The sequence below is a fragment of the Rhincodon typus genome, chromosome 37 (assembly GCF_021869965.1).
Source record: "Rhincodon typus isolate 14 chromosome 37, sRhiTyp1.1, whole genome shotgun sequence".
Classification (NCBI taxonomy): domain Eukaryota; kingdom Metazoa; phylum Chordata; class Chondrichthyes; order Orectolobiformes; family Rhincodontidae; genus Rhincodon; species Rhincodon typus.
In genome coordinates this window covers 15,276,926-15,289,706 of record NC_063368.1, presented here as the reverse complement: position 1 = coordinate 15,289,706, position 12,781 = coordinate 15,276,926, and positions in this window count along the sequence as shown.

The following is a 12,781-nucleotide window of genomic DNA, read 5'->3' as shown; positions in this document are numbered from 1 at the left end:
TTCCTTTGCCGATTCCTCACCCTTCCCACCTGATCTGTCTCAAATGACAATGCTGCACTGTGGTTTCAGGGATGACGGGAGAAATGCACTTGCTTTGGAAATAGTTCAGAGAGATTTACTCAGCTGATTCTCAGGATGAAGGGTCCTGTCTTATGTTGAAAAGCTGCGCAGGTTGATCCTCTACAAATTGGAGTTTAGAAGAATGGCAGGCAATCTTATTGAAACATTACAAAATCTGGGGAGGAATTTGTCAGGGAGGACATGGAGAGGTTGTTTCCTACTGGGGGGGAAGTGCAGAACATTTTATCTGAGGTAGTCATTACTCTTTGGAAATCTCTTCCCTGGAGACCAGTGGAGGCTGAGTCACTGGATATATTCAAGGCTGAGTGAGATCGATTTTTAATCTGCAAGGGAGTCAAGGGTTGTGGGGATAGACAGGAAAGTGGAGTTGAAACCACAATCAGATCAGCCATGATCCTGTTGAATAGCAGAGCCACCTTGAAGGATCAAATGGCCTACTTTAGCTCCTAATTTGTATATTCTCATTTACATTTCAGTGAGAACAGACTTAATTTTTCCATTAGGCATCTTTCTAAATTCTACTGTGACCAGAGCTCACCAGCTGCAAGGTGATATGGATAGTCCCTTGACCCACCTTAGCCCATGCTACTGTGCTATTTTGAAAGAGTGTCACGCCACTATGCTATTTTGTCAGCATCACTGACAAGTCCAGCCTTTGTTGCCTGTCCCTAAACGTCCTTGAAGATAGCAGGAAGCCTTCTTTACGCAATACCGTGCGCCCAAGATACGCCCATAATATTGCGAGGCTGGTTATTGCTTGCAGTACTGTAGCTTGCTAGGCCATTTCAGAAGACAGCTAAAAGTCAACTGCATTGCTGTGTGGGTGGGGCAAACAAGACCAGGTTGGAATGGCAGTTTTCCTTCCCTATTAGGTGAGTGAAGCAACTGGGTTTTTATAACAATCCAACATCCACTTTTCATGACATCAGCGCCACAATCTTGGAATCCTGCCTTACAGCTCTACATGTGTACCAACATCACAAGGACTGCAACTGTGCAAGAAGGTAGCTCATCACCATCTTCTCAAGGACGATTAGGACAATGCAGCAATACACACATCACAAAAATAGATTTTAAAAATAATCAGATGTTAGAAAAAATTGAACTGTTATTTTCAAACAACCGTGGTGAGATCTGAGCTTATGCTTATTTTGTCTTCTTTATAAATTATAATAGATGCACTCCCCTCTGGAAACATGAAATCTGAGGCCCTTCGTGCTTTTCTATATGTTAACCCATTTAAAATATACCATTAAATCTGGGTTCTTATGCAATGTGAAAACATAAGAGCTAGAGCAGGAGTAGGCTGCTCTACCATTTAATATGACTATGAATGATCTCATCTTGGTCTCAACTCCACTTCCCTGCCCCACTCCTCATAACTCTTTAACTCATTACTGAAAAAAAAATTGTCCACTCTTCCTTAAACCTATCCAGTGTCTTGGTGCCCATTACACTCTAGGGGAGTGAATTCCTCAGACTCATGACCCTTTGAGAGATGTAATATCCCCCACATCTCTTTCTGAAATTTGCTGCCCCTTATCCTAAAACTCTGACCACTCATTCTAGATCATCCCAAAAGGGGAAACATCCACGTCTACTTTGTCAATCCCCTTTAAAATCTTATATAGCTCAATTAGATCTCATCTCACTCTTCTAAACATTAGTGAATATAGGCCTAAACAGCTCAATCTCTCTTTGTGAGACAACCTTTACATCTTTGCACTTAACCTAGTGAACTGCTTCAAACATGATTACATCCTTGAGTCAGATATCTTGATATTTATTAACAATATTAGCCATTTAAATGGCAACAATATCACAGGTTTACACACACAAGTGTGCATTATGTGCTTACTTATGTTACTGTACATTACATGCACATAGCTGTCTGAGTGAAGAAATTGCTCTGAACCCATGACACACAGAGAGTAATTGAAGGCGAGGTGCATTCATAGAATCCCTATGCTGTGGAAGGCCATTCAGTCCATCGAGTCCACGCTGACTGTCCGAAGAACATCCTACGCAGTTCTCCCCCATAACCCATCCCTGTAACTCTTCATTTCCCATGGTTAATCATCCCAGTCTGCACATCCATCGACACTAAGAGCAATTTAACATGGCTAATCCACCTAACCTGGACATCTTTGGATTGTGGGAGGAAACCAGGCTATGCAGAGGAAACCCAAGCTGACACGTGGAGAATGTGCAAACTTCACACAGACTGTCACCTGAGGGTACAATCGATCCCGAGTCCCTGGCGCTGTGAGGCAGCAGTGCTAACCACTGAGCCACCATTTATATCAGAACATTACATGCGATGATGACATGTAACTGTCTTTAGGGTACAGACCAGTCTGGTCTGGGATCTATAATACAACCCAATGTTCAGGAAAAGTGGAAGGAAAACAGCCAAAACCCAGACAGATCAATAGGGGAAGAAAGAAGTCCTCTTAGGCATTGACTCTGATTTATATGACAACTGTCTATCTTTTCTGACATAGTGGGAACTGCCGATGCTGGAGAATCTGAGATAACAAAGTGTAGAGCTGGATGAACGGCAGCAGGCCAAGCAGCATCAGAGGAGCAGGAAAGCTGACTTTTCGGGTCTGGAACCTCTTCCAAGGGAAGAAGGCTTCTTGGAAGAAAGGTCCAGACCCGAAACTTACCACATGAAATGGTAACCTGCCCGAAGACATCTACATTGTCTGGAAATAGAACTACTGACAACCATTTAATACTAGAAACATAATCTCAGTGTAATGTGCAAAAATTCAAAAGGGTATGTGCAGACTGTATGTTCCCTCTCTCTGGAGGAAGAGTTTTGAGAACCAGGGTTCACAGTATCAGAATAAGCAGCAGGCCATTTAAGATTGAGATGAGATGGAATTTCTTCACTTAGAGGGTGGTGAATCTTTATAATTCTCTACCCCAGAGGGCTGAGGAAGATCTATTATTGAATATATTAGGGACAGAAATGAGTAGATTACTAGATATTTAAATATACTGTAGGCACAGCATGGTGGCTCAGGCGTTAGCACTGCTGCCTCACAGCGCCAGGGACCTGGGTTCAATCCCAGTCTCAGACAACTGCCTGCGTGGAGTTTGCACATTCTCCCCGTGTCTGTGCTGCTTTCCTCCGGGTGCTCCGGTTTCCTCCCACAGTCCATAGGTGTGCAGGTTAGGTGGATTGGCTGTGCTAAATTGCTCATAGTGTCCAGGGGTGCGCAGGCTAGGTGGATTAGCCATGGGAAATGCAAAATTACAGGGGTAGGGTAGGGTAGGGGGTTTGGGTGGGATGCTCCTCAGAGGGGTTAGTGTAGACTCAATGGGCTGAATGGCCAGCTTCCACACTGTAGGGATTCTATGATTCTGGAAGTGGCTTTGAGATTGACAGCCATGGTCTGCAAGCTTGAACAGTAAAATAAGCTACCCCTGCTTCTATTTCCTATGTTCCTAACCTAGTTTACTCCTTTCATAACTAGTAATCACTAGTAAATTAGGTCCTTGCTGACATGTCCATTTGAAGGAATTTGGTTTGTGAAACATAATCCAGTGAAGCAACCTTCATATTCCTATGCTCCAAAATTGAAATGCAACATGTTGCAATTATATAGCACCATCAATGTTGATCAATATCTCAAGGTACATTATTCAGGCATATTGGGCAAAATGGATGCCATTCCAATGAAAGGATGAAAGGGAGGAGGGGAGATGGAGAGGATTAGGGATGAAATTCAGGAGTTTAGGAACAAGAAGCAAGAGTTGACAAGATTGCACCAAACAAACTGAGGGGATGGGCAAGACCAATGTCCCCTTGTTTTAGCAACATTTTGGATTGAACTTTCAAATTCTGGATTCCCTGCTTCTGCAACATTTGCCACCTCACATGCTGACAAAGCAGTTTCAGCTCAATTTCAAACACATTAAAATTGAAATCTGCACCCAATTATAAAGCTGTAAAGTGTTCGCATTTCACTGTTCTCCCTTTTAGACTAAATCAAATTGGTAATATGTAAAATGCTTATTTATATTTCAGCTGCGGGAATGACTTCAGAATTCACAAGGGAACTGTGTCAGTGATTCTCACCAGTCATGTATAAATAGATTTATCACACCAGTTATTACACTCTCTATTCATACCTGAATGGTGTAGCAAAATTAATTAAGCATTACAAAACCAGCGGGGAGCCAAAATTAAATTTAGAGAGAGTGCAACAGAGGTTCACCAGAATAGTTCCTAGGATGAGGGGGTTGCCTTATGAGGAGAGATTGAGTAGCATAAGCTTCAATTCCCCTGGAGTTTGGAGGATTGAGAGGTGACATAATAGGGCTTTGAAGGGATGAACACTGAGAAAATGTTTCCCCTAGTTGGGGAACGTGGAACACAGTGTCACAGACTCACATCATGGAGCTGGTCATTCAAGACTGGAAGGAAGAGAGATGTCTTTAATTGAAAGGATTGTGCATCTGTGGAATTCCCTACTCCACAGAGCTACGGATGATGAGTTACTCAGCACCTTTCACACGGAGATCAATAGATTGGTTAATGTAAAACGCCTGGATAGAGATATCTATTAATTATGTAAGCAATGGATCAGAATGGAACATTTGGCCCTTTAAACCTGCTGTACCATATTATAGCATGATGGTTGTACTTTAATTTGAAATCTACTTTCCTGCATTGTCCCCAGATTCCTTATTTCCATTAGCATTGAAGAATCTATCAATCTCTGTCTTAAATATAATCAATCCACAGCTGCTTCCGGTCAAAAATTTCAAAGATTCACGTCCCCATGAGTGAACAAATTTCACCTCATCTCAGTCCTAAATGGCCAATCTCTTTTTTTCTGAATCATGACCTTTAGCTCTAGATTCCTCAGACATGGGAACCATTGACCTAGTTTCTACTTTGTCAAAAATTGTCAATAAAAACCTCTCATTTTTCTAAATCACAGGGCCTATATTCTAATCTCTTCTCATAGAACAATCTCCTCCTCTGAGGCCTTACAAATTACTCAACAGACAGGTGGATGAGATGTAGGAGCAAATTACTGCAGATGCTGGAATCTGTACCGAAAACAACAAATGCTGGAGATCATAGCAGGTCAGGTAGCATCCGTGGAGAGAGAGCAAGTTAATGCTTTAAATCTAGATGACTCTTTGTTACAGCGGGTGGATGACATGATTCAAAATGCCATGAGAAGTAGGAGCTTTCGCCCAACGAAGCCTGCTCCTTCATTCAATAAAATCAAGGCTGATCTAATGAAGTGTTTTCTGAAGAAGGGTCCCAATTCGAAACGTCAACTCTCCTGCTCCTCTGGTGTTGCCTGGCCTGCTGTGTTCCTCCAGCTGTACGCTGTGTTATCTTGATTTAATTGAAGCCTGATCTCCACTTTAATGCCTCTCCCACGTATTCCTTAACTCCTTTATCTCATGGTTCCTTCAATATATTCAATTATGAGAGGCAATGGCATAGTGGTATTATCGCTATTAATCCAGAGACCCAGATAATGTCTAGGGCCCTGGACTCAAATCCCGTTATGTCAGATGGCAGAATTCAAATTCAATAGAGAATCTGGAATTAAGGGTAATGGTAATGATTGTCAGGAAAAACCCCATCTGGTCCCCTGATGCCCTTTAAGCATGGAAATCTGTCCTCCTTACCTGATCCAGCCTAAGTATAACTCCAGTCCCACAGTAATGTGGCTGGTTCTTGACTCCCCCCTGGGAAATTAGATGTGGCCAATAAATACTAGCCTAACCAGAGACACCCAGATCCTGTGAGTGAGTTAAAAAAAGTCAATCACCCTGCTTCTACTGCTCTCTGTATAAAATAATTCCAAAGACTAACAATCTTTTGGGAGATGGAAAATGCTGTTCATATCCTTAAATGGGAAATCGCTTATGTTGAATCTGTGCCCCTTAGTTCTTGACTGCCCCGTGAGAGTTATGTCAAGGCTGCACAGGAAGTTAGTGAGGCCTCTTCTGGAGTATTGTGTCCAGTTCTAGACTCCCTGTTGTAGGAAGGTGGAGAGGGTTTTGATGAGATTTACCAGGATGTTGCTGAGAATGGAGGGTTTGAGTTATACTGAGAGGATGGATAGGCTGGGATTATTTTCACTGGAGCATAGGAGGTTGAGGGGTGACCTTGTAGAGGTTTATAAAATCATGAGGGGGATAGATAAGGTGAATGGCAGGTGTCTTTTCCCTAGGGTGGGGGATTTCAAGACAAGGAGACTTATTTTTAAGATGAGAGGAGAAAGTATTTTTTACACAGAGAGTGGTTCATGTGTGAAACAAACTTCCAGAGGAAGTGGTGGATGTGGGTACAATTACAACATTTAAAAGAAATTTGGATAATTACATGGTATTGGAGGGATATACGTCAAGCACAGGCAGATGGGGTTGGTTGAGTTTGGGATTATGGTCAGCATGGCCTGGTTGGCCTGAAGGGTCTGTTTCCTTGCTGTATGAATCTATGACTCTGTTAAGCCCTCTTAGAATTTTAGGTGTTTCAGCATACATTGTACTGTGGAACTGAGATTCGATCAGCTCAGTTGGCTGAATGGGTGGTTTATTAATGCAGAGTGATACCAACAGTGCAGGTTCAATTCCCATACTGGCTGATCTCACTGTGAAAGTCCCACTTTCTTGACCTAGCCCTTGCCTAAAGTATGATGAAACTCACCACAGGTCATCTATCTCTAATGAGAGTGTGGGACTATGGTGACTTTACCTATAACTAGAACAAAATAGATTGATATACGAGATCAATATTTAAATACAGAGATATATTAGGGAGATTTGATAAGAGAATTAGAGAGATATTGAGATAGAAATGTAGGGAAAATGGACAACAATCTTTCCTGGTCAACCGACATTGATGTGACAGTCAGGAAAGCATAACAATGTCTTTAATTCCTCAGGAGGCTAAGGAAATTCAGCATGTCCGTAAAGGCACTTTCCAATTTTTATAGATGCATCATAGAAAGCATCTGGATGCATCATGGCTCTGTATGGCAACTGCTGTGCCCAGAAACTACTGAGAGTTGTGAACACAGCGCAGTCCGTCATGCAAACCAACCTTCCGTCCATTATCTCCATCTATATTTCCCACTGCCTCGGGAAGTCAGCCAACAAAATCAAAGACCCCTCTCACCCCCGGTTATAACCTCTTCCAATCTCTTCTGTTGGGCAGAAGCTTAAACACACGTACTAACAGATTCAAGAACAGCTTCTTCTTCTTCGCTGTTATTGGGCGGTTATTAGACTGAACGGATCTCTCAAATTTCAAATTTAATGTTGATCTCTCTCTCTGTGCACCTTCTCTATAGCCGTAACATTGTATTCCTCGCTCTGTTCTATTACCCTAATGCACTTTGTATGGTATGATCTGCCTGTACTGCTCGCAAAACAAAACTTTTCACTGTAGCTAGGTACATGTGACAATAATAAATCAGATCAAACCAGAGAGAGCGAGATTGATAGATGGATGAAGAAAATTAGAAGAGCAAGTACAAATATGTGAGGGACTCAGGCACTGCAGTGGTAGAGTCCCTACATCTGAGCCAGGAGGCCTAAGTTTAAGCCCCACTTGCTCCAGGAACATGTACTAACTTCTCCAAGCAGATTGATAGAAAATATCTATAGATATAACAAATATCTCTTTGTCTGTGATTATCGCAGGCCATGTTGTGGAGGTGCCGGTGTTGGACTGGGGTGGACAAGGTCAGAAGTCACCCAACACCAGGTTATAGTCCAACAGGTTTATTTGAAATCACAAACTTTCAGAGAACTGCTCCTTCACCTGACAAGGAGCAGCGCTCCGAAAATTTATGATTTCAAATAAACCTGTTGGACTATAACCTGGTGTTGAGTGACTTCTGATTTTATTGCTGGCCAGGCCCACATTTATTACTCAGAGGGCAGTTAAGAGTTATTCACATTGCTATTGATCTGAAGTCACACATAGACTAGACCAGGAAAAGGTAGCATAGTTCCTTCCCTAAAGGGCATACATGAGCCAAATGGATTTTTACAACAATTAGGTTGGGTTTGTTATCCCTCATTATTTTTATGAGTTCGAATTTCACCAGCTGCCATGGTAGGATTTGCACCCATATCCTCAGAACAATAACCCTAACTCTAACACTACATCTCTCAGTTACTGGACTTTTGATGCTACCTCTCTTCCCCAAACACATGTTTTCATTTGTGTTAAGTCAACAGGATTTTCAACCTCACTTTAAAAGATTCTATTGATTTTATCCAGTTGGAAGTTAATTCAGTTGCTAATTAATGATCAATAGATGCCAAAGGGACACAATTTTGCTCAGCATTCCCCATTCATTTCACCTTTTCTAATGAAGAAAGGACTATCGTGATAGTCAGTCTCTGTTGCAATCCCTTGGCAACACCCTGACCAAACAGTGTTGACTTCCCTGCCTTGAATTGAATCAGTTAATTAAGATTGATAGTTACCAGTTCCTGCTGTGTTCCCATGTTACCCATAGTTCAATCAATTAATATTTTTATTTCATCTATTCCCATTTACGAATTTAGTTTTCTTGCTTTACAGTCCTGATGAGTACAAGATAAAAAAATTTGACTTCATGTCTCCTTTTAGCAATCATAGAATCCCTACAGTGTGGAAGCAGGCCATTCAACCCATCAAGTCCACACAGACCCTCAGAAGATCATCCTACCTAGAACCAGCTCCCTACCCTATATTTCCCATGGCAAAACCACCAATGCTGCACATCTTTGGATTGTGGGAAGAAACCAGAGCCAACCCACACAGACACAGGGAGATTGTGCAAACTCTACCCAGTCAGTTGCCTGAGGCTGGAATCAAACCCAGGTCCCTGGTGCTGTGAGGCAACAGTACTAACCACTGAGCCACCGTGCCACCCTAAATGTTAAGCTCTGCACCATTGAGCAATGAGATGCCAGAATGTCTGTTCACGCGACAGAGAAATCCAAATTCCAGCCTCATTGATATCATTCTGCAGGCATGCCCCAGGTGTTTTGTGTGATTTTTGGGAGTTGGGTAGGGGCAAGACAGTGGGAAAAGGCCAAATGAGACTGGCATCTGGGTCTACAGTTTCTGAGCAGAGCTTCAGGGACAGCACAATTTGGGACCGCAGTAAAATCGGGTCTAATTTCTGATTTTACTTCTGATTTCACACAGGAAAAAGACAATGTTGTCATCACACAGGAAAAAGACAAAGACAATGTTGTCGAGGAGAATACTGAGATACAGGCTATTAGACTAGACGGGATTGAGGTTCATAAGGAGGAGGTGTAAGCAATGCTGGAAGGCGTGAAAATAGATAAGTCCCCTGGGCCAGATGGGATTTATCCTAGGATTCTCTGGGAAGCTAGAGAGGAGATTGCAGAGCCTTTGGCTTTGATCTTTATGTCGTCATTGTCTACAGGAATAGTGCCAGAAGACTGGAGACTAGCAAATGTTGTCCCCTTGTTCAAGAAGGGAGTAGAGACAACCCTGGTAATTATAGACCAGTGAGCCTTACTTCGGTTGTGGGTAAAGTGTTGGAAAGGATTATAAGAGATAGGATTTATAATCATCTAGAAAGGAATAATTTGATTAGGGATAGTCAACACGGTTTTGTGAAGGGTAGGTCGTGCCTCACAAACCTTATTGAGTTCTTTGAGAAGGTGACCAAACAGGTGGATGAGGGTAAAGCAGTTGATGTGGTGTACATGGATTTTAGTAAAGCATTTGATAAGGTTCCCCATGGTAGGCTATTGCAGAAAATACGGAGGCATGGGATTGAGGATGATTTAGCGGTTTGGATCAGAAATTGGCTAGCTATAAGAAGACAGAGGGTGGTGGTTGATGGGAAATGTTCATCCTGGAGTTCAGTTATTAGTGGTGTACCTCAAGGATCTGTTTTGGGGCCACTGTTGTTTGTCATTTTTATAAATGACCTGGATGAGGGCGTAGAAGGATGGGTTAGTAAATTTGCAGATGACACCAAAGTCGGTGGAGTTGTGGATAGTGCGGAAGGATGTTGCAGGTTACAGAGGGACATAGATAAGCTGCAGAGCTGGACTGAGAGGTGGCAAATGGAGTTTAATGCAGAAAAGTGTGAGGTGATTCACTTTGGAAGGAGTAACAGGAATACAGAGTACTGGGCTAATGATAAGATTCTTGGTATTGTGGATGAACAGAGAGATCTCGGTGTCCATGTGCATAGATCACTGAAAGTTGCCACCCAGGTTGATAGCGTTGTTAAGAAGGCGTACGGTGTGTTAGGTTTTATTGGTAGAGGGATTGAGTTTCGGAGCCATGAGGTCATGTTGCAGCTGTACAAAACTCTGGTGCGGCCGCACTTGGAGTATTGCCTACAGTTCTGGTCACCGCATTGTAGGAAGGATGTGGAAGCATTGGAAAGGGTGCAGAGGAGATTTACCAGGATGTTGCCTGGTATGGAGGGAAGGTCTTATGAGGAAAGGCTGAGGGACTTGAGGCTGTTTTCGTTAGAGAGAAGAAGGTTAAGAGGTGACCTAATAAAGACATACAAGATGATCAGAGGATTAGATAGGGTGGACAGTGGGAGTCTTTTTCCTCGGATGGTGATGGCTAGCTCGAGGGGACATAGCTTTAAATTGAGGGGTGATAGATATAGGACAGATGTCAGAGGTAGGTTCTTTACTCAGAGTAGTAAGGGCGTGGAATGCCCTGCCTGCAAATGTAGTAGACTCGCCAACTTTAAGGGCATTTAAATGGTCATTGGATAAACATATGGATGATAATGGAATAGTTTAGGTTAGATGGGCTTCAGATTGGTTTCACAGGTTGGCAAAACATCGAGGGCCGAAGGGCCTGTACTGCGCTGTAATGTTCTATGTTCTATGTTCTAACCAGTCATTCTGCACTTGACCTGGGAGTGCTCACTGCAGATGCCTGAGCTGGAGAGAACCAGAGTACAACATTTGGACCTCAGGAAGGATATATTGACCATGAAGTGGGTATAGCATAGATTCACCACAATGAGTTCAGACTAAATGTGGTCTGAGAACAGGCTATATTGACTAGCCTTGTGTTTCCTTGAGTATAGGATATTCTTTGAAGGAGACTTACTAGCATGATGCTGGGAATGCAGGATTTTAGGTACAAGTAAAGATCAGAGAGATTGGGCTTATTCTTCTTGGAGCAGAGAAGATTAACAAGTGACCTTATTGAGGTATTGAAAATTATGAATAATTTCAACAGGGTAGAGAAGGATATTCTGTTTCCACTGGTTGGTATGTCAGTAACTAGGGGTCACAATTTCAAGAGAGCGAGAAGTGAGATGAGGAGAATCTTCTTCACTCAGAGAGTTGTTAGGATTCGGAATGTGCTACCTGGGAGAGTGGTGGAGGGGCTCCATATAGGCGGTTTCAAAAGAGAGCTGGGTATATATTTGAAAGGGATAAAATGAGAGGGCTCTGGAGATAGGGCTGGAGAGTGGGACTAGCTGGGCAGATCTTTTGGGAGCTGGTATAGACCCGAAGGGCCAAATGGCTTCCTTTTGTACTATACAATTCTATGATTCTAGTGAATGAATCAATGAATGATTTTATGGTCATGTGTACTTTAATGAGAAAAACAATAAAATAGAGTGAAAACCTTTTCCGTTGTTGCCTCAATCCAGCGGCATTTTTAATAGTTTTGAGAATAACAGAAAAAAAAAGATATAGCTTGAAGAGAGGCCATCAGCCCTGAGCCAGCGCATCATCGACGATGCCTATGCAGCCGTCCCTCCTCCACTGCCTCACCGCCATCTACACCGGACCCAAACAATGTCAAAGGTGCCACTCTTCAAGCAGAATCATTTCGCTGCTGGGCCCATTATCCTCAGCCACGGCCTCACTGCCGCTTGCACCAGACTCCCCAAAGTCAGAGTCGCATCTCTCGCTGCTGGGCCCACCTCATCGATGTCGCCATGATTCCCTTCCGCCATCACTTTGCTGCCACCAGCTCTGGACCCAAACTGTACTGGGCCCACTTGACTCCACACTGGGCCCACTCGAGTCCGCACTGGGCCCATTCAAGTCTGTACTGAGGTCCTAGCTTGCCAACGTCACCTCCACCGATGTAGCCGCCAATTCCAGGTCCCGGGAAAAGTAAGTAGGGGTTCACTTGAGTAAACACCGGGCTCACTGGCACTGCCTTGGGTCTGCAGTGGGTCAGCTCAAATCCTCACTGGACTCACTCGAATCTGCATTGGGCTCACCCACACCTGTGCAGGGATCACTGGAGCCTGTACTGGGCCCAAATGAGTCCACACTGGGCCCATTCAAATCTGCATTGGGCCCACTCAAGTCTACACTGGGCCCACTTGAGTCCGCACTGGGTCCGCTCGAGTCCGCACTGGGTCCGCTCGAGTCCGCACTGGGTCCACTCGAATCTGCACTGGGCCCACTCGAATCCGCACTGGGCCCACTCAAGTCCGCACTGGGCCCACTCGAATCTGTACTGGACCCACTCGAGTCCACACTGGGCCCACTCGAATCCACACTGGGCCCACTCGAGTCCGCACTGGGCCCACTCGAGTCCGCACTGGGCCCACTCGAATCTGTACTGGGCCCACTCGAATCCTCACTGGGCCCACTCGAATCCTCACTGGGCCCACTCGAATCCTCACTGGGCCCACTCGAGTCCGCACTGGGCCCACTCGAGTCCGCACTG